Source organism: Camponotus vicinus, unplaced genomic scaffold (genome assembly GCF_025532165.1).
Source record: "Camponotus vicinus isolate PSW18456_S1 unplaced genomic scaffold, iyCamVici1.0 SCAF_4, whole genome shotgun sequence".
Lineage (NCBI taxonomy): Eukaryota > Metazoa > Arthropoda > Insecta > Hymenoptera > Formicidae > Camponotus > Camponotus vicinus.
Genome location: NW_028141976.1, coordinates 6,823,703 through 6,846,346, shown reverse-complemented (window position 1 = coordinate 6,846,346; position 22,644 = coordinate 6,823,703). Strand labels below are relative to the sequence as shown.

Below are 22,644 nucleotides of genomic sequence, written 5' to 3'. Positions count from 1 at the left end.
TTTGATTACACTGTACAGCGATGCAGTTAAAGCGCTCATCAATTTGTAATCAATCCGTCTTATATCGACACACGATATTTTATATTTGATCTACATTAAACATGCTCGATATACAGCCACTTATCGAGTACGTTGACTTCTTTGACATAAAAAATTTCTAACGTATTCGAATTACGTGAATTACTTGAGGATAATGGGTAATTTTTCGACATTATTCTATGGTCGGTTTTTTTTAATGCACCATCGTAGGCTTGTACGAACGCTGGTGAACATTGTTACATCACATTACATTACATTGCAGCTGCTCTTTATATTGATGCACGACGATATACTGAAATACTTAGCGATTATAAATTTAGATGCGTCATCCTGGGTTATTCCGTAATCAATAATTTAGATTTGCATTGTAACGTTGTGTTGAAAAGTACGATAAAGTCTCGCTAAACGCGAGCTACGTATGTGCGGAAGGACACATTGTGGCAATTTAGCGAAGTTGCTCGAACAACTTTGTATATGATGCGTCGTAACTACTTTCGGTCTATACCGCCTGCATTCATTAAAGATGTGCCATCAATTTTTTAACGTTTTTCTCGTATTCCAGGAAACCGAAGAAATTGTCAATATGCAGTTATATTTTCAACAGTTTATATCTATTTTTCTAGGAAATATCGTGATATTGTTATATTTGTTCGAAGGTATAATTAATTTTCCTATACTATTGAGATTAACAAGAATGAAGGATGCTAAAAATGTTTATTTTTTAAAGAAGAATTATATTTAAAAAAGTTATTTTACTGAACAATAGATTTTATTAGATGTATCTCTAAATTATTAATTATGATGTTTGAAATTTTGGAAACTTTATTAGATACTTATTAAAATAAATTTGACGAGAATATATTTTTATTCCAAAATTTAAAAACATTTTTCTAGGAAATATCGTGATTGTTATATCCGTTCGAAGGCATAATTAATTTTCCTATACTATTGAGATTAACAAGAATAAAGGATGATAAAAATGTTTATTTTTAAAAGAAGAATGATATTTAAAAAAGTTATTTTACTGAACAACAGTTTTTATTAGATGTATCTTCAAATTATTAATTATGACGTTTGAAATTTTGGAAACTTTATTAGATACTTATTAAAATAAATTTGACGAGAATATATTTTTATTCCAAAATTTAAAAACATTTTTCTAGGAAATATCGTGATTGTTATATCCGTTCGAAGGCATAATTAATTTTCCTATACTATTGAGATTAACAAGAATGAAGGATGCTAAAAATGTTTATTTTTTAAAGAAGAATTATATTTAAAAAAGTTATTTTACTGAATAACAGTTTTTATTAGATGTATCTTCAAATTATTAATTATGACGTTTGAAATTTTGGAAACTTTATTAGATACTTATTAAAATAAATTTGACGAGAATATATTTTTATTCCAAACTTTAAAAAAATTTTTCTAGGAAATATCATGATTGTTATATCCATTTGAAGGCATAATTAATTTTCCTATACTATTGAGATTAACAAGAATGAAGGATGCTAAAAATGTTTATTTTTAAAAGAAGAATTATATTTAAAAAAGTTATTTTACTGAACAACAGATTTTATTAGATGTATCTCTAAATTATTAATTATGATGTTTGAAATTTTGGAAACTTTATTAGATACTTATTAATGAGTAAAATTGACGAGAATATATTTTTATTCCAAAATTAAAAAAAAGATATGTATATATTTTCTTTCAAGATAAAATATTGCTAATTATACTGCAATTTTTATTTTTTATTCATATTTATTTTTTTCCGAACGCTTGAAAGCAATATTGAAAAATATTGAGCATTTTTATACGGTAGCTGGGAGTGTCAAAACTCGGGGAAAGCTTGATTTTACGTGTTATCACGTGGACCGAAGATTTTTCCGCGGGGGGTCTATCTCGGCGGATGGACAATAGACGCAGAAAGGAGTTTTTCACGCCGCTATTTTTAACGCCCGGAGCTCTCTGGCGGCGAAAAAGCGCGGAGAGGAAAGCCCGACGCGTTTGACCACGTGCCGGACACGGATGAGTTATTTTGATATCGGGACTTCATACCCCATTAGGTCGGCTTGACGATTATTTCGGAAGCGGGGCAGGACAATACCTTGACAATACTCTGACCAGTGGTTTCGTTCGATCGGTTTCTACCACTACCCGTCATCGCGTCACTCTTTTTACCCTGTCCCGTTTTCCAATCCCCTCCCACCCCCGCGCTCGTTCGCGCTCCAACATCAGCGAATGCTTTCAAAGGCTGATTTCTACCGTTGTCGCTGCTCACTTTGATGTTACAAACGTACGCGCCAATCATATTAGTCAAATAGGTTTGATCTTTTGTGTAATGCTTGAAATATACAGGTTATTATTTTCTTAATAAATTTTATGGGATATATAAATAAGTATTGATGTATATGTACAATAAAATGCTGCTTGAGTGCGCGACTAATATTTTTTTAATTACTCTAGTATTATGTTTATATAAATATAAGTATAAATATACAAACATAATCACCATGTTACTTAACATATGAGAACTTATTACATATTTTATATAATAATAAATAAAATATTGTTTATCCGTCTCTGTGTGTTATGAATCTGCTGCAATTGTGATACAGAGATACAACCAATATAATAATAAACTCAATATATAACTCAAAATAAAATATAATAAAAAATGTGATTATAAATAAGGAAAAAAATTAATATTTAAAGTATAAAAAATTACAGATATTAAAACTGTATGCACATATTATATTTATTAAATTTATTTTTATTATTAAACGAAATTACATATGATTGTAGATAAACAACATTTTATTTAAGTAAATTCCATAATAAATGGCATGCATTTAATAAAAATTTGTTGAAAACGGGCACAATCGTCATTAAATATTTCTTAATAAATCCGAATAAATATCTTTATTTGCAGAAGCCAGTTTACGTGAATTCATTGATGGCAATGTCGCTTCTGTTATCTGCGTTATGTGATTGCGTCACGTATAAAAGAGAGTTACGTGTAGGTTATATTTTACCGGAAAAATTGGGAAATTTTTCCCTCAATTTTATCGTTACAGAGATTATGCTTTTTTCGGGGCTTATTCCCAGTGCCAATATTTACTCGTTTATAATATACATCGAAGCGAAAATGCTTTGGCTGGATGTGAATCTATTCGAAAATTTAGTCGCAGTAAATAAATATTTGTTTATCCCAACTCAAATATATTTCAAAAAATGAGATATGCAGCAGTAGCGAGCATTTTTTATTTGTTTGAAATATTTATCGCCGAACGAATATATAATTTCTACGATGATATTCGATAATCAAAACAGGATTTATATTAATTAGAAAGACTAATTTTTATTTACCAAGATTGAATCTTTGAAGCTGAAAAAGTCCGTAATAACCGTAATTAAATTACAACAGATAATAAAAAAAAATGTATAAAGAAGACATATAAAAAGATATGAATCTTTATTAATATGTTCATGATCAAATTAAATGCATGATACTCGCGTTTGGGAAGGATACAATTGAACAGAAAGAAATCTGTTTCTTCTAATTATACTTTAAATTAGACTTATAATTCTTTTATGCGAACTAGACTTCTCTTCTCGTGCAAAAAATTTACGTTTAAAAAATCTCCTTTCACGTTTTCGCACATCGACTCTGTGAAAAAAATAAGGAGCAGCGGGAAAACTTTAGCACCAACAAACGGGCGCGTAACGTGGCACCTTTTTCAACGCGCGTGAAACATTAAACAATAAACACCATACGTTGTATACATAAAGGTTCAACGATTTAAACGCGAGCTCGCAATAGCCGGAAGCGTTTTGTGCTGTTTTTCGACGGCGGGCGTATCGCAATAATCCTCTTTTCCGGAACAACATAATAAGCGGTAACGTAAACGCGCCGTTCTCGTCTCGCTACGTGGCCAGATAGCGGAGGAATGACGGGGAAAATAGTGACGAAAGGAGCCGCGAAATTTTTTTGGAGGTTATAGAGAGAGAGTGAGAGAGCAAGCGTTCAGGCGAATTGAACTAACAAGGTCCCCGAGGGCAGTTTACGCCTGATGTCCCAGTAAACCCGAAAATTTCGAGGGCTGATCGTTCGACAACTTGCGCCACATAACTGAATATCTATAAATCCATCCTAAGCTCGTTGTTTCTCTAATAATATCAATCTTGTTTACTTTATTTCATCGTCTATAAATTTATTTACAGAAAAAGGATTATAAATATTTCGAATAAGTTAAAAAGTACAAACGAATTTCCTCGTCAAGCTTGATTATTTGGCAAAATTATCGCGAAAACGAGAAGAATTATTATAAAATCTTAGATTGAATGATAGGTAAGCAGTCTCTATTTTATCTATGCGTTCTCATATTATATTATATTTAAAAACAATAGCTATTTATTGGAAAATATTAGTACATTTCCGTAATTTTGTTACTCCATGAAACAATGAGTTGTAATTTTCATGCAATTTCTAAATTATTACAATGTATTTTGTTATCAAGTCCTCGTTTGTATTTCGATAAGACCAAGTCTTGACGGTGATCAACCTGCTCGGGGAGTCCTTCTCAGCAGTTCTTATGCGGTTCGCTTAGGGTATTGTTCCGGCCGCAAGGTGCCGGTGAGAAATGGCAGACATAGATCCTCCGCATCTCAAGTAGGTGCGTTTCGTGGCAACGACCGAATGACCATTTGTTAAGCTCCGTCGTTCCGCTGTCATCTGTCCGCCATCGGTCGGGAAAACAGCTTGCTACAGCAGCTCTCGCTTTTTGCGGCATTCTGACAGACGTAGAAGCTGTCCTCGGGGAAAACTTGTCGACGCGATAGTCGCGTATATGACGCGAGAATATTTTTAAGACCGTAAATAAGACGCTTTACACGAGTTGGCGTGGTTTCATATACTTTTCTCGTGATTTTAATATTTTGTTTTGTCACATGATTGATAAGGTTTTCTTTATTTCTCATTTCATGTCAGATAACAAATTCGAAAACGAAGCGAAACGTTTCGCGAGTGGGCCTTTTTTCAGATGGATTTGCACTTTGTGTTAAAATGAACTGCATAACGCGTTACTTATACAAATTTACAACGGGCAACGTGCGCATCGCAAATTCCAATTTCAGATTGGCCTTCCGTAATTTCCGGAAATTTTGAAAAATCGCCGCGAACTTCAATAAAGCCGTCGTAATTAATTTGTGATTATATCGTGAATTCCTGCAAATTCATGTTACGTTACATAGCGCGATAGGAATGCAACCGACCTCAACAAGCCCGATACGAAGTGCCTGATTTAGAGAGACGTATAAACGATATTTCGATACTATTTCCCCGCGATACTTTCCAAATCGAATTGAAAGGTGCAAAATTGACAAGCGGCGCGGCGTGTGCGCCGCAGGCTGCGATTTTTCGCCGTATCATTTTTCCCGATAGTTTCGTTTCGCGAGAATGCGGAAAAATGTAACGCCCGCTCGCCCTCAAATATGAAATACCGCCTCGTGCCGACAATCGACTTATTAATTATCGATCGTTCTCGTTGTCCTCGATATCGTAGATGCGCAGAAAACAGATTTTGATCCTGCCGGAGTTTTCATAGCCCGACGTGTAAAATTTATGCGCGAGCCATATTTATATCTATGCATATTTATTCGATGAATTTCATAACTATATTACAGACCTATATGTATGTAAAGGTTTGTTAATTTGATAGTACTCATAATAAAATATCAAACGTCAAGTCCCGTTTTACGTGCGCGTAAAGAAGGAATATGAAAAATTTGTCTAATTATCCGTTTTGTGATTAATTCCGAATGAAATATTGACGGAAACAATTACCGCTTAACCGACTGTAATTAATGACTTAAATAACGCTTTTAACGCTACTGCGATATCTTTTGATTGCGAGAGAATTTAATACGAATCGCTTGTTTAATTAGCGAGAGATAACGCAAATGTATGTATTGCAGCGACACGCTTGCCCCGGCGTATATTGATATGCAAGATATATCTCGGGTTTATGGGGTTATTAAGGACTTCATCCGTGTCTCATGGCAGGATTACTACGTTATTATCCTTCGGTAAGTGGCAGGCAGAGCTTGGCCGGCTGGTCTGCCCCTTGTAAGGAAGACCAAACATCGTCTCCTCCTTGCGCGGTCCCTCGAGCTACGAGTGAAACTAGTAAGACATTCGTCTCCTCCAATCCCAGACCATGGAACGGGACCCAGTTGTGAATTTGACCCTCGTAATTAATTTATAACCGTTCTTGTTGCAAAGCCAGTTGAGTAAGCAGAGGGTAACTGACCTCATGCGAAAACGATCTTTCAACTCCGGTCAATTATGCTTATAAGTCTCGCTTGATATGGTGAAATTTCAAAGATACTACTTCATTAATTTTTTAAATATTTATATAATATAATATTTATAGAAATATAATGAAATAATATAATTAATATATGTGTGTATTAATGAATATATAATTCACTATATTTTTTGTAAAGGTAATATGCATAAGAGCAAAATTATTTAATACTTATCAAATTTATATTAAAAGTAGCATCTCTAAATTTATATTAATTGCAAATTATCCTCAAGTCATATATATTTACAAAATATATGTGAATCTTGATAAATACTTAAAAACACAATTTTATAAATAATATTATTTACAGATGCAAGATAGTATTATATTTTGTGAGGAATGGTTGACATTTTTCTCGCGTAAGGTTAATGGAAAATCTGCGTCATGATGAGACGGTCCCGCGGCGTCTTTCATATATATATGACCCATACCGATCGCTCCCGCGGGATTCCTCTAATACCTTCGCTTCCGCCCGGTGCACACGTATCCCATACTTATTACGGGCCTAACACAAATTCGACGTGGAAGCGAGAGTTGTTAGAAGGCGCTCGAACAGGAGGCGGGGGACGCGCGGCGAGACGCGGGAATCCATAGATCGCGAGGCTAACAATCAGCCGTAAATTATGGTCTCAATATCCATTGTGTACCCTCCTTGCTCTTGAGCGAGCCTAACCCCAAAGTCTGAGACCAAGACTACTCACCCCATCGGCGGTTCAGAGGCGCGGTTGGTTCTCTCACGGCTCGACTGAACCAAGAGATATGTATATTAATGGGGCAATCTTACATAGTTTTGTTTACCTTGCCATTCTCCTAGTACGTATACAATTACTATCCCTACGGTCCCTACTGTGCGCTGGCACGAGGGCCGCCTCCGTTACAACCCCCTCGGACTGTTGGTTCCCGACCTAACTAGTTTCCGCCGACGTCACTATCGACTGCTGCCATCCTGTTCCTTCTTGAGAAGTACGGACAAACTTTAAATAGAATTTCACTACTATTCGCGAAAGGCCAGACAAATAGTTAAGCTTTCTTCTCTCTTTATTCTAAAAACCGTTAATGTTTATTCGACCCAAATCACCTCCAATATCTGTAAATATACAAAGTTTTTTAATATAAACGATTCTTATAAATTCAGTAATGCAATTATTCTCAATATATTTTATTCTTGATAAAATGTGATTTATCTGATATTTTTTACAAGTAGTCAGTTGTGAAAAAGAAAAAAAAAAAGAATTTTACGAGAGCAATAAATTAGACAGAATAATACGAGACACAAGTCTCTTGCGCTATTACGCATTAAGTAAGATGTCAGCGCGTCGTATTTATTCCCGCGGAAGGAGATAATGTTTTTCCTTTCGCGACATTAATTTAAAAGCGACACAATTTGTCAAAGCGCGCCGCGAGGCGGTATATCGTAGATTTAGCGACGCGCGTCAACGCGTCGCGATATGTTCGAGTTGCTGACGGCGACGATCGAGGTCGAAGGATGCTATTTTTAAAAACTACATCGGTCTCGCTGCGGCGATATTCCGCATGCGAGAGCGCGTATCCGATAAAAACGAATTCCGTTCTTGAAGGGCTCAAACGCCGCTCTCCGATGAAAATCCATTCTACGGCGCGCCGGCTTTCAGCAAAGAAAATATTGTCCGCGGCGCGGGGGGGGGGGGGGGGGGGGGACGGAGGTTGAGGGGGGGCGGCGATCGCGGCAGAGAGAGCGGCACTTTTCACCTTCGCTCTTCCACCCTGCTTTTTAATTCCGTGCGTGGCACACGAGAGCGTGTGCGCGCGCGCGCGCGCGTCCGGCTTTGTAGCGGAATGTACATTTCTCCCGCTGAACAACCTCATTTGTGTAATCCCCGAAGCTTCGACAACAAACTGTCTGCGGCATCGGAATGGCGCTGGGGGTGCACGGGGGTGTGAGCACGACATTAACGTACTTTGTAGTTCAGCTCTCTGCGGCAGTCGCGTCCTTCTCCGCTTCCTCCCCTCCCCGCTTTCTCGTTCCACCCCCGCTCTACACCCCCGCCGCGTTCCCTTTATCCACCAAGGTTCCTGGTCGTCCTGGATGAAATTGCGATTGTAATAGCAATTATCTTATTTCTACTATTGCTTCTTTGTACTTCGATTCGCGACATACGGACTTGGTGCTGATGCGAGCCGAGGGGATGGGAAGGGCCGAAAGGGGTCGAGAGCGGACGGGACGGGGGAGGGTTGGTTCGCGAATGGAATTAAATGTTCACGGGATAGCTGGAAGGACCGTGACGCAATTTAAGTCGCGCGGTATTTGCCAGAATGGAACGATGGTTCTTTCAGTGTCCGACATTACGCGCAATAGTTATAACGCTTTTTTGGTATTGTTGCGCTTTTCGTTTATACTTTTTCCTGCGCACCGCTCGCGCTTTTAATACGCCTTGCATTTGAAAGGTCGGTCGGTCGGTCGGTGATGCAGTAGGAGATTCACGCTTTTTATTGGCCGCTTAAGGGGGTTGCGTGATGGGAGGAAAAATATTGAGAGAGAGAAACTAATTATATGGCCTTTAATTATGTGTGAGTTTTACTACGGTTTTTAATTTTATATACATACATTATGTGACAAAAAGAGATTTTATAAACTCCGCGTGGGGTGGAAATGTGGTTGTAATTTTTTTCTTTTTTCTGCGCTTCTGTGGATAAATATTACATTGGTATTATATATTTATACTATAAACCCGCGAGAACATTGTTTTTTTTTCTTCACATGAATTTGATTACTTTTTCAAACTGTTGAGCAGATGTTCCTAAAACTTTGCGATGCGACGAAACTTTGGACGTTCCGTATCTTAGATGGAATACATCGTCGCTGTTTCAAAATGTAGCGACAAACCGAGATCTCCGAGGGCGAGTCGCCGGAATGAATCGCAATGAGCGAAAAGTCTGCATTGCGACGTCGAACGTCGGAGATATAAAAGGGAGGGAGGCGGGAAGGGTGGTCGACGGCGTCGACAACGAGAGATTGACTGTGAAGGCCGACCGCGCACGCCGCGGGGGTGGCTCGCGTAGGGGTTGTCGGCGCAGCGTGGCGGTTTGAGTCAGAGAAACGGTCTCAGCTCGCGCCGCTCAGCCTGAAATTCGCCCGAAGTAATCAATATTATAGCTCGCGAAGATATATGCGGGAGGATATGGGCAAACAGTGTACACACGTGCATTGTTATACGGCCAGGGGAGGTGGACGGCGTAAGGAGGGGCTGCCGAGGGAGCCGGAGTCGGGGAAGAGGAGGTGATGAAGGGTACTACGGGGATCGCAGAACGGAGCAGTTCGCGAGGTTGGCGGGAAGAGGAGGGGAGGGAGGGAAAGGCTTGAACGGAGGAAGGAAAGGGGTGGACAGCCGGACAAACAAAACCCTTGCTGCTTCATTTCTGCCCGTCTGGCCAGACACCGACCCTTTATACGCGCGCGCTTCCGTCCTACGTTCGCCGCTACCCCGATGGATCCACCGCTCTTCCCCCGTTGACGTTCCGAGACGAACGGGACTTTCTACGCGGTACTTTTCGAGTTCGTTAATTAACGGCACCGTCGAGTCGAAGGATGCATCGTAATGGCATTGAAATGGGATTGATAGTCTCAGACACGAGAGTATTGTTCCTCTCTGGTGTAGAATGAATACTGCGGCCCGGTTTGTCGTTGCATGCGTTGTGAGAGATGTTGGGAAGGTTGAGCATTATGCTTTTTTTAATATTTTTATTCTCTCCTTCTTTTGCACATAGGCATGATTATGATTCACATATTAATCTTTCGAAAATGAGTGCATAATTTTTTATAGATTTTTAATTATATCTGGTTATTTTATCTTTAGATTATTTTTGATAATTTAATTTTAATAATTTAATTTAATTTATAATATAATTTTACAGATAACCGATTATATGGTAGAAATAAATAATAACATTAAAAATATATATACAAATAGATAATTAATAGCAATTATTTATAAAAATAATACCTAACTAGGGTAAATTTCCAATTATGATATTTATGACGTGAAATTAATTGTTTGAAATCAATTTTTATTTTAGGTCAGTGGTGTATACTTCCCTGGCTTCTGAGACACAGTGACGTGGCTTGTTGATGTGAGTGAAAGTACTTATCGTAGCGTTGTGCAATCTAATTCTAAGAGCTTCCGCAATTTATAGAATGCTTAAAGTTATCGCTCGTTCTCTTAATAAGATTTTAGAATTTAATAACTTATATAGCACACAACACATACGTACACTTTATCTCTCTAATTCTAATTAATTAAAATATCACAACTTTGAATTAACAGAAATCATGCTTACTTAAAGATAGATTGTAATAAACTTAAACGTAGAAATGATATAAGAGATTGTGAATTTTACATTCTAGTTGATAGTAAAAGTTTAATTATATATATATATCGAATCATAAAAAAATTTTGCGGAAAAATTGAATTTTCTAAAAATTGATAAAACAAAACTCACATAAAAATTTGAGCTAAAACGGATACATAAAACGTGTTGATTTAAATTTCTAAAAGAGAATCGATGTTTCTTTCGATTGTTAGGCGACGTCGCGATTCCTTCTCTGAATATTTAAACAAATATTAAAACTTTTGTCGCGAGCCAAAGTGTTCCCGTCCTTCGTAAATTCGCGCGATCAAAGCTCACCCTTCATACGCGCCGACCCTAAAACGTTATTGCTGTTGGCGACGAGCGTTGTCAAAATTTCGGCGTCGTACAACCCCCGATGCACATAAGGAACCACGATTTGGGCGAATGCGGGGTGGGAATCGGGGATAAGAAGAGGATGTCGCGCGAATACTTGGGTGACATAATACTTCTTAAGTCGTAAACCTCCCTTGCTTCTTGGCTGAGCGGCATTCCTGAAGTTTCGTATCGGCATTCGTACAACAAACACGATTATCGATGTCTCGTCTGTCCCCTAAAGCGAAGGGAAGGAAAATGCGTTCTTAATCTCACGTGCCGCTCCTTTCAACCCTCTCTCTATCTACGCCGCGTATTTTACGCCGTCGTTTTCCGAAGGTTCTTTTTCCCGTCGAGACCTCGAGAATTATCGCTCTCACGTCGAATCGACAACTATTGCGACAAATTGGAATTTTATTTAAACATACTTTATTCATGATATTTATTTAAACATACTTTATTCATAATATTATATAAATTAATATAAAGTATAAAATTATATAAATACAGTGAATAAGGTTTCATTTATTTTTAGAGATAAATTTGCAAATATATATATAATTAGCAACATTCTCATTAAAATAATTATTAGCAGAATTATAAAACTGCAAATATAATATTTTTTATTTTCAATTATAAGACTGCAAATGTAATATTTTTTATTTTCAATTATGTTTTAAGTATAAAGAGTTAATCACTACGTACGACACATGCATAATTTATATCTCTCGGAATAAGGCGTATTGGAAGAGAGAGATTAAAGATTATCAGCGAGAGACTAATTCTTGACAAGATTTTACTTTTTTTCGCTATTCGTTTTGACTCATATATGGGGTGCGCGATATATGTCGGATGTTTGCGGGAACGCGGTGGTCATGGGGATGTAGTTGGCTTACGTCCGGAATGTATCCGGGTCAACAAGGCGTTCATTGGCTTTACTTGCTCACGCGGTACATTAGTATTCTAGCTAATTAAAACGTGACTGAAATTGTATAATGGTCTGCGTTATATCGACGGTATAATGTGTAGACGGGTGGTGTAGCCGGAAGTTGGCCTGTTACGAGGGACGTTACACATTGTACACTTTTTTTCTTGGCTCGCGAATCTGAATAGATTCGCGGAGGATATCTGATTGTTTTAAAAATGCAGATGCGCTGACTCGTAGTTTTTTTCTTTTATAAAAGATGTTTTTTCAAATTAATTTTCACTACACATCAGTCATTCATAAGCTCTCTCTTTCTTTGCTAGTTTTCGCTCATACATAATTTAAACAAAAAGTCTTTAAAAATTTCTATGAAATATATGTAAAGAAAAAATATAAACAAAACTGTAAAAATGACAAAAGTTCTGACCTTAATAAATCAAATAACTACAACTTATACATTTTAACTCAATATACGGTCAAATAGTTTCATCATTTGTTTTAATTAATTAAGGAGCCAAGTTAGTCGCTAACGTTAAACGCATTCCCGATATTACTAAGATACTAATTATTTGCTGCCGGCCAAGTGGGGGTTGCTTTATCCTCTTGTATATGAACGGGTATAGCGCGTTTCCCGCCTGCCTGCCTACTAACCGCATAGAGGGTGGTTTCGGATGAACGCTCGGGATATTGCTTGCGTTATTGAGCGTGTTAATTGATATTTCTTTCGTTCGAATTTATTTTTAAAAGCGCAGAGCGGCCGGGAGAGAGCTTTCCTGCCTCCGGGAAATTTGCGTTTCCCTGAAACTGATAATAATATATACCGGCGATATATCATTATACCTTTGTCCTTTGTGTTCTCACAGTGACGCCCAGTGCTGACGACAATTAACATTTTTACATTATTTATTCACTTTTGTAGTTCGCAATCGTGCGGTTGAAAATAATTGGCGTGCGTTCTCCTTTGTAGTAATTATAAATAAATATTTCACGCAATTGTGAAAAAACTGCTCGGCCAATAGTATTACACAATCCTCGCCGAGTCTCGGTCGCCACCTGTAATTGACTTTCTTAGATAAGCACGTTTATTTCAACGACCATCATGCGTTGAAATTAATGTATTGCATATAACTTTAATATATATCTTGTACGATATAAATAAGGGGATCGTTTCAGTGGACACAAATAAGAGTACCAGTTATTTATTTCGTAAAGCATATCGTGAAAAATTTTATACTTAAAATATACCTTGTTCCAATAATTTGGCAAAGATGCATGGAAATTGTGATTTTATGAAGAATATATTTATACTTCAATTGTGCAAAAGGTACGTAATGGAAGATAAGACAAGTAAAATTTGAAAAAAATGTGTGAAATATTTATATACTGTTCATTATTTTATCTCATTATTCGTATCGCAAAAATATATTTCTTAAGCTATCATATATATGTGCCAAAATTTCCGTGACATACATTATCTTAATATATCTTTAGCTATCGATGTCACAATTTGTTAAATGAAATTAACGTTTTGACTAAATCTGTCACGATCGGCTATAAATTAAACGTGGTAATAAAATTGATTTCTATGGTAACGTATTAATCGATTGCACGGGAAGCAATTCAGACGATCAAAATATAACCCGGCTACCTATGATCAACGTTTCGTTAAACAAAAATGCGAATAGCAATAATAAATGCTATTATCGGATATTGTGACAATCGTCCGCGAGCACTCCAGCAACGCGAATGTACTGCCCATTTAATTTCTCGGCAAACAATGGGATGATTACGCGCCGATTATATTGTGTCAGAGGGCAGAGATGCGCTGGGAATTCCATGGTCAATCATTCTATTAACTGTAATAAAAGTAACGAGCAATCTTAATTGTAAATCAAAAGCGGATTTTACGTCGCCATCCATGTGTAACGTATGTGATGTAAAAGGTAACGTCAATTTTAAGAAATGTCAGAAAGAAGTTACATTACAGCTTCGGTAAAACGACGATTATATATGCAAATTGATTCGTAATAAAAATGGTTTCAACAATTGAAAATTGTATCGAGGAAAGAAAAATATTCGACAAAAAGTAGCATGTATTATAAATCTATTATAATGATATGATGCACACATACACACATATTGTGATAACAAGAGATAAAAAAATTTTTAATTAAATAAAATATAAATAAATAAAATTTTTAATTAAATAAAATATATATATGAAAGGAAAAATGAATAAATATATAATTATAAATAAATTTTATCTTCAAAGTGTATCCATTAATGATTGAATTTTGATCGATGATTTATTGCGTAATATTAACTAGTATATAATTAAGATGTTGGTGCTCTATTTGATTAAATACAGATATTAATAGATCCAAGATAATATATTAATATTTTTTAAAAGCGCAAGAAATATAAAAAAAATGTACTAGCTTTTTTTTCATAAAATACCGAGAAATATTATTCTGTTAAGAAAATTACCAAGTGAATATGGTGGGTATAACCGAAAAGCACGCGAAATAATGCCATCAATATATAAAAAGACGATCCACCGTTGCTCGGTAATAGAAACCGATTTGTCAGGATGCCTTTACATTTCGCATCTGATAACCCATTTTATCCCGTGGGAGCCTCGTCCGTGTTCCGCCACCCTGGCCAACAAGTCAGAGAATCACGAGGGCATCCCCTTTTCAGCCCCGTCACGGTATGGGTGCGTGTCCGAGCACGTCCATGACCGTCTCTGATTTCGTCTTTCTTGCCTAGAAAGTCGAGCAGATAGTGAATCTTGTAAAATGGCCCCGATGAAAGACAAATATTACCAGGGATCACCGGCCGAGAGACGCGATTTATTTTGCAGGATTTTGCGTTGACAGTAGTCGCGAAAAGATTCCGGTGTGACTGCGAGATATAAGATATACGCGGATTTAAGATCGGTTAAAGTGGAATCGGTTAAATGTGTTAAAGTTGAAGCATCGCAGGTATCACGTGGGGGGAGGAGGCACCCGACTTCTTTATGATTAATAAATCTCATTATTTGAAATAAAATTATATCGTATAAATGACATTTAATCTCTACTCCTCTAATTAAAATACCTTCGTTATTAATGTTTTATTTGATTTTTTATCGATTTACATTTAATGTTATAAAGTACTTAATAATCAGAGTCTTATTACACCGATCGAAGTTAATACTTGAAACAAAATTTAATAAATAAAATTTCTAAAATATGCGAACGAAAGGTGGTACATTCTCGCGAGTCTGCGGCGTACGAGGAGCCGCAGATTCATCGCGGGAGGTAGAATGCGCGTGTATTTGGAAATCGGAGCGCGTTGCACCTCGAAAAAGGAGAACAAAGGATTCGGGGGAAAAATGCGGGGAGAGGAGAGAGAGAGAGAAAAAAAAACAGAAGGAAATCTCTGTGCAACGCGCACGCGCCAACTCGCCGCCTGGCAGAAAATTATAATTACGAGCCGCAAGGCGCGTTTTCAACGGCATAAAAACTTAAAGCCGCGCCACGTCGCGCCATTCGTTGCGCGATGCTCGTCGGCTTGGCTCGCCGATTCGGCGACGGTGTGTTAATTGAAAACTACCGAAAAGCACAATTGCACGAGAATTATTTCTATTCATTAGCCGGATGGTATTGCTCGCTCGCTCGCTCGGGCCGGCCAGCCGCCGAAAAACTTTTCCAGCTTTTCCGCTTTTTTTCCATCCCCCTTGGTTTGCGCGCTCGCCATAGCCACCTCCCCCCGGCTTTCCCCCCTGCCTCCCCCTGCGATCTCTATCCAGCCGGTCGCGCGTGGCGTAATTATGTAACATAAATACAATCCCTGCCGCGACGTAATTTTTGCGGTATAAGCTCAAAAGCTCGCGCCCAACCCCCTTCGCTACCCCGCGGACCTACCTACCCGGCACGTACGACGGCGGTGGGACCGTAGTTCTCGCCGCGGAGGGCTTTTTCAGGAACGCTTTCGCAAATCAATTTACGGCATAACGCGGCCGTTCTCATTGTCCGCGGTGGTAGCCGACGGCCGCCGCCTCGTGGCTAAACCTTTTGTAACACCGGCGGCCATTGTTGTGACAGAAAATTATATCGTAATGCTTATTTACGGTGAACATTCCGGCGGCCGAGACCCTTTGTTGGCTCTTGTCAAGTACCGAATGTAAATGCGTTTGTAACGCCCGGTCGCGACCCTCGCGCGATTCTCTCTTCGGGTTGTAGATTTTGTTTGATAATTATATACGCGGTCGTATTTCGAGAGGGAATGATCCTCGACGTCGCGTCGATCACTCGCCAGCGTGTCCGAGCGCGTTTTCCTGGACAAATTTCCATCGCGTGTTATTTTTGCGACGCCACATCGCCTATGCATTTATCCGCATCCACCACTCAGCGAAAATATTTTCATACTTCCTCGTGCTGAAGGGGTTGACAAATCTCAGTACGGATAATGTTTTCTTTTCTTTGAGAAGATTGGCATTGTCGGAGCGATTTTACAGATCGTATCTCGTGCAATGATAATTACGGGTATGAAAATTGAAATTTACAGCGAATGAGAGATATCGTTATTTTACATCAAATGCTTCGTTGAAAATATTTCCTTAAATCAGATGTTTTCATTATATCGGTTTTTCTGTTTTTGAGAAATCAAACGTAATATTGGATATTATTTTGAAAAATTATGTTTGATAACATACGAATTTTTAGAAATTTTATAACGATATTAAATCAAATTTCATATAATAATACAAATACATATATTGTTAAAAGAGTTTACGTTTTATGAATTAAATAAAAATTATAAATAATTACGTACACTAGATATAAAATATATCTGCAATTATTTGTTAAATGTAGGGGTCTCAGAATCTTGATCTTATCTTTGGGCGATTTAGGCGTGACGCCGAGTAAGCCTAGCACCGGAATTGCTCGGAAGACGCTTTTTTTCTGGGAATTCCGAGGGGTATTTTCGCCAGTCAATGAATTTACAGCCCCTCTTTACCGAGTTCACCCTTAACCGCTTAACGAGAACTGCTTCGCGGCACGTGAGAAAAAAGCTAACCTGCTTGGTAGACAGTGGTAAGAGGCGTAAGCGGTCTTGAGGGGTGAATTAGCGGGAAATAAGTGCAGAAGAGAACATTCGGGGCCGCCTCGGCGATAGAAACCAACACGTCGTCGTACAGTTTACATGTACACGCAGTACACACGCGTGCAGGTGTGTGTATCGGACACTGTCGAGTTCCATAAGAATACCGCGAGGGTGAGTCTTCGGAAGAGACAGTTGGGGTAGGTACGCCACGATAGGCGGAAGCGAGAGGGCGGAAAACGATGTAACGCGCATAAAGTAAATTGCCGCGAAATCTCGGCGAGCCTCAAGAACGGAGGTGGATAAGCGAAACAAATAAAATAAGAACGAGAACGAGTCTACGAGAGATAACGTGAGAAGCGATAAAAAGGCCTCATGCGGCCTAATATGATTTAAGACGTTGTATGCATCTGAAACGTGATGATTTTTTTCATCTTTTCGGTTTTCAAAATTTTTATATTCTGATGAAAAATGTGATGAGATCATCAAATTAGAGATCTAAATTATATAGATGATAATATTTTGTTTATTAATTATGTAATAGTATAACTGATATCGGAAAATAATTTTTAAAATAATTTTTAATAATTATAAAATGATTATAAAATGATTATAAAATAATTATAAAATAATTATAAAATAAATATGTGGTTTTTTAAATATTTATACTCTTAAATAAAATAAAATTTCAACATTTTGTAGGAAAAGCTGAATTATGCTTTCAATTTTTCAATTTATTTGTAAATAATTCTTGATTATTATAATCATGACAGATATTTATCATGGTCATATGTACAATTTGGACAACTTTCATCTAACTTGAACGAACAATTCTGTAGAAAGTTCTATTTTACGATACACAATTAAAGAATTTAATAACATTTAAATAATACATATATTAATCATTTTAACGATCACATCTTTTCTTCACGTTTGCTTCTCGTATTGTCGTGGAAAAATGCGCATAATTAGTATAGATGCTCCACTTACCACCCTCGCAAAGCCCGTCGACAAGAATCCCGCAGGTTGCATCGCAGGAGAGACAACGTCCTGGCAACAAAGGCGGCCCCGAGGACTTTCAGTCACGTGTCGTGCGCAAAAAACTAAGAGCCCCGTCTCTCGCGGAGAGAAGGACGGAAGAGGCTCGCTTCGGGGAGAGCCCTCGAAAGCATCTGAAAAGAGATTTTCGCGATGTGAGAGAAGGTGCGTGGCCAGACAGAGGAGACAAACGCGGAAAGGAAGAACGGAGCTGATGGACGGACTGACGAACGGACAGACAGACAGACATACAGACAGACAGACAGACAGACAGACATGCGAGAAGGAATGAAAATAATAATACTCGCTATGGCCCTGGGCCATAAGTGTCAGCAAGAGGAAGGAAGGCAGACAGGAAGGAGCGTGCTGAATTTTTGTCATATGTAAGTCTCGCACCCCTCTCGACACGCATACGCGTGTGCGTAACCGCCCGTCCGACGTGTCGTCCGCGAGAATTATTTCAGGAAGAGCGTCGGAAATCGAGGGATTGAGATCCGGGTTCTTTGCGACACGGCCGTGTATCTCTGTTCAACCTTTTCCTCTCACATGATTGTGTAGAAAGGGTGAGAAAACGTCTCCGGGGTATATCGAGATACTGTCACCGAATTCTTTTGCGTTATACCTTCTCGACTTGCACGCGTTATATTCCTTCCAATCCAAGTTTCCATCTTACATTTAATTTATTCACTCATAAACTAGTAGAACCAGATTAGTCTTTAGTCAGCATTGACGTACATTCGTAATTATCCTAGATGGATAAATTAATTAGTTGTCGTATATTACAGAATAATCTAGTAATGTGTCTGTGATTATACATGATATATAATATTATTATATGAAAACTTAATGCTTTTGTAAAATATTTAGAAATACATTTCGAATTATAAATTTTTCTTAAGTAAAAACTAAAGAGAAAAAGTATTTCTCAAGTGTAATAAAAATTGGCAATTATAAAAGTAAAATTTATTTAGATACATATTTTTTATAATGTTAATGAAGTTTCCACTGCTCTTTAAATCAACTACATTTTTAAAAGGTATTTAATTATTCCTGAAAAATTTATTAATTTATTCCTGAAAAATTTTGATTTTATGCTCCGAGAATTGTAGTTTTTCTCTTCTCTATATAATAACAAAATTATTTTCGGTCTTTCGCATCAATCTCCCATTGCGCCATATATTATCGATATTGTTACATTCATGTAAGCATCGGCGCGCGTTTGATTTTTCGCGATTGCGTAGACGCGCACAGGCGTACTCGCGTTGATTCAATTGCGGTTTCCCGTAAACAAGTGCACCGTTTTATTATTTATCGCCGTTATTCCGGCCACTTAATCAAAAATATATTACGAACAATGCCTCTCAGCGTCTGACATTTTCGATGCCCGGCTGTACGAGCGCGAATGATTTCATCAGCGCATTATTAAGTGGGCTTTGATTTTCGATCCTCATTTTGCAAACCGGGCTCTTTGTTGCCTGCCAAACCCGTCGTAAACGTTACAGAGAACACATACCTGTCAAATGAAAATATTCTATTTGCCAAACTATTACTCTAATCACAGGTATTGCATATTTGCTAATTATCAGACCCGTTGTCCGCTAGTATCGTTATATGTTCGCTTGGTAAATTCAATTCTGTTACACATAACTACATAATCGGTGGAACGTGCATCGAAATTTCCGCGATTGCTTCGAGTTTTTGCGAATCTAGCAGTATGAAAAATATTCTTTCGTATGTAATTTGCATATAAATAAATATTGATGATTCAACGAAAATTATATCGTAAGACTCTTCGAAAGCATTAATATCTTCTAACTTGGCTTAAACAAAATACGAAGCAATTTACAAAAGGAAAAAATCCTTTACGTTTCTCTTCGATATTTAGTTTGCCAGAGTAAAAAGTGGTATAGTTAAAAAATTCGACTCGGGTCGAATAAGAATGAAGCGTATACATCACGGAGAATGGGGTTAGCAACGCAAATGCGTGCATACCAACGTGAATATACGCAACCAGGTTGGACAAATGAAGTAGATATGACATAATGATTTTGAGTGCTCGTATGCCGAGAATTGTTGCTAGTCAGTCGTATCCGCGATTCACCTTGTTCGTTGCAATTTTCATTTCTGTCGATACGAACAATTACAATTTGATCTCGCGGCAAAAACAAACATTACATCTCGCTACGCAGAATACCCGATTAAACGTATTAATGATGATTTAAACTGCGCGATTTACATCGATCGGTGCACCGTGTTTAAATATATTTAACTTGCGAGGCTTTCCAGATGCGCTATTATTGCGTTAGACTTGTTATATAAATACCAAACGTACAAGTTAAAAATGCGATAAGAAGATTACTTAAACAATTTAATTTAAAACTTTAATTTTAGATTAAACTTGACTATTGACTTTGATTTTCATCCAAGTATAAATTCTATAGATGTATTTTTTATGAAAAGAATTATTTATTATTCTATATAATTACATTATTCGAAAGAAAAATAACGTACGCACATCGTTATTAGCATTATATTCTCTGAAATTATTGCGAGGAGAGATTATCTTCAAAGACTCAAACGACAAAGACTTAATACGGTATGGTTTCGCGGTAATTATTATAAAAACAGTAGATCTCCCTTGCATGAATCGAGCATGAGAACCATAATTATACCCTCTAGATCAATAAGCTCTTATTATGCTTACACATCGGCACAAATGAGGCTATTGCAAACAGATGTACGGTTTGTATGTTTGTCGAGAAATTTTCAACAAATAGTATACGGTATTTTGCAATTTAAACGTTTGCTCTTTTTCTAGGACATTATTATACTTTATTATCATTGAACGAATACAAACAACATCATTTTGTAGCTTGCACAACAAATGGTAAAGAAAGTATTACATGAAGAAGTAAAATTCTTATTCTTTATCCCAAGTTGCAAAATAATATTGGCTTGTCTTAAATAATTATTTTAATTTATATATAATATTATACTTTCAAAATTTTAATGTATATAATTATATATTAATAAGAGAGTAATCGTTTATATGAATTTATGTGGATCGAATGTTATGAATATCGTTTAAATTGACGCGATTTATCAATTATGGTTAGACATTTCATTCACCGTGACATGTTTCCATCTCCTCTGCGCGGATAAACCGATACATGTTCGTAGTATACAAATTTAGCGGTGGCGATGGTGGTTTTACTATGGCAAAACATTGTATACACACAATTACAGTGTGTGCTCGCCTCTCTCCTACCTTCTTGGCATCCTTTCTTGGCGCCCTTACACGATAAACAACTAACATACCCACAAGCAGTGCCAACCGGAGGGTTGTGTCTTCCATTTGCGAGGCATTTCTCCTTATCCAGGGAATTGGCATAAATATGGGCTACTTAATCGATCCTGTATATACTCTAATGATGTTTGAACTCGGAAAATTGTCATCGTTCATTGTATCGCATGTTTTTTTTACGAGCGAGTAATAATTCTTACTGTCATCCTGTATTCTATTACATTATTGTTTTTGTGAAATAGCCAATGTAATTATAATGTTCTGTCGATTATTGTGCCTGACAATTTCACTCTGATAATGCATGAAGTCATTAGTATCTTCCTTGTTTATAATTGGGTCGTTTGTCTTCCCTGATGATCTATTATGAATATTTCTATTATGAAAAATTTATGCAACGATTGTCCTAAAGAAAGTAATGTTGCATTTTTATCATTACTATTGTTTATATTTTTTAGATAAATATAATTCTCTGATGCTTATGAATCTTCTATAATTTATTGACTTTTAGCATAAAAATATCCTCGAAAACTTTAGAAGCTTATATAACATTATATTCGGATGCGCTTGTGAATCAGCTTTGACATCGAGACGAGTTTGATGTGTTTCGAGTTTCTTTTTTCTTCTTTTTAATCTCTTGCGCTTCCTGTATTTCACTGTAAACAACAGGCATACCCATCGTGGACAGGCATTGCCGACCCCGAGCGAGGCCTCCCACTTGCAAGGCACCACCCCTCATCAGTCGGTCTGTACAAATATACTATTGTATTGATCCTATACCTTTTCCACCCGCTACGTTCCTTTTGTTCCCGGGGATCCTCGTTTTACATTTTAGCCGCTTCCGCGAAACAACTAATGTGCACCGAGTGTGTTGACAGTAACTGTCTCGCTATTGTTGCACCCTCTCGACTCGCGTTATACGCTCGTGCGCGCGGGGGAGGGTGACGGTGGATCATCGTGCCGTGTGCAAAGCCCGCGGGGCTCTTCCGTTCGATTCTTCCTACGTTTTGCGATAAATCGACTCTCCCTCATCCCCAGCACACCTGAAACTTTGCGACGCTCATATACCAGAAATCGAAATAAAAAGAACAAGCGTCGAAAATTTGCGATTAATCCTTATCTTGATTATCTTATAATTAAGCCGACTTATTTAAAGCTAAAAGAGAACGCGTTCTTTTTCCACA

The 22,644-nt window shown here is 37.4% G+C and overlaps 1 protein-coding gene and 1 long non-coding RNA gene across 25 annotated transcripts in view; one reads left to right on the top strand and one right to left on the bottom strand.

Moving 5' to 3' along the window:
- The window catches only part of Foxp (forkhead box transcription factor P), a 285,273-nt gene that overhangs the window by 89,899 nt on the left and 172,730 nt on the right, over positions 1-22,644 (top strand). For 4 of the 23 annotated variants that reach the window (XM_083098186.1, XM_083098187.1, XM_083098188.1 and 1 more), the window contains one exon: positions 10,464-10,517. The exons of the other annotated variants lie outside the window; for them this stretch is intronic. The gene's annotated coding sequence lies outside the window, so the exon portion shown is untranslated. The remainder of the gene's footprint in view (positions 1-10,463; positions 10,518-22,644) is intronic. 23 annotated transcript variants of the gene reach the window in all.
- Positions 11,623-13,588, bottom strand: LOC145970008 (uncharacterized). Of its 2 annotated transcripts, none has more exons than XR_014438293.1 (3): positions 13,504-13,588; positions 12,945-13,086; positions 11,623-12,837 (listed from the first exon to the last, which is right to left on the bottom strand). It is a non-coding gene; the product is annotated as an uncharacterized LOC145970008 (long non-coding RNA). The 2 variants fall into 2 exon arrangements; XR_014438292.1 differs by lacking the exon at positions 13,504-13,588 and adding an exon at positions 13,279-13,496.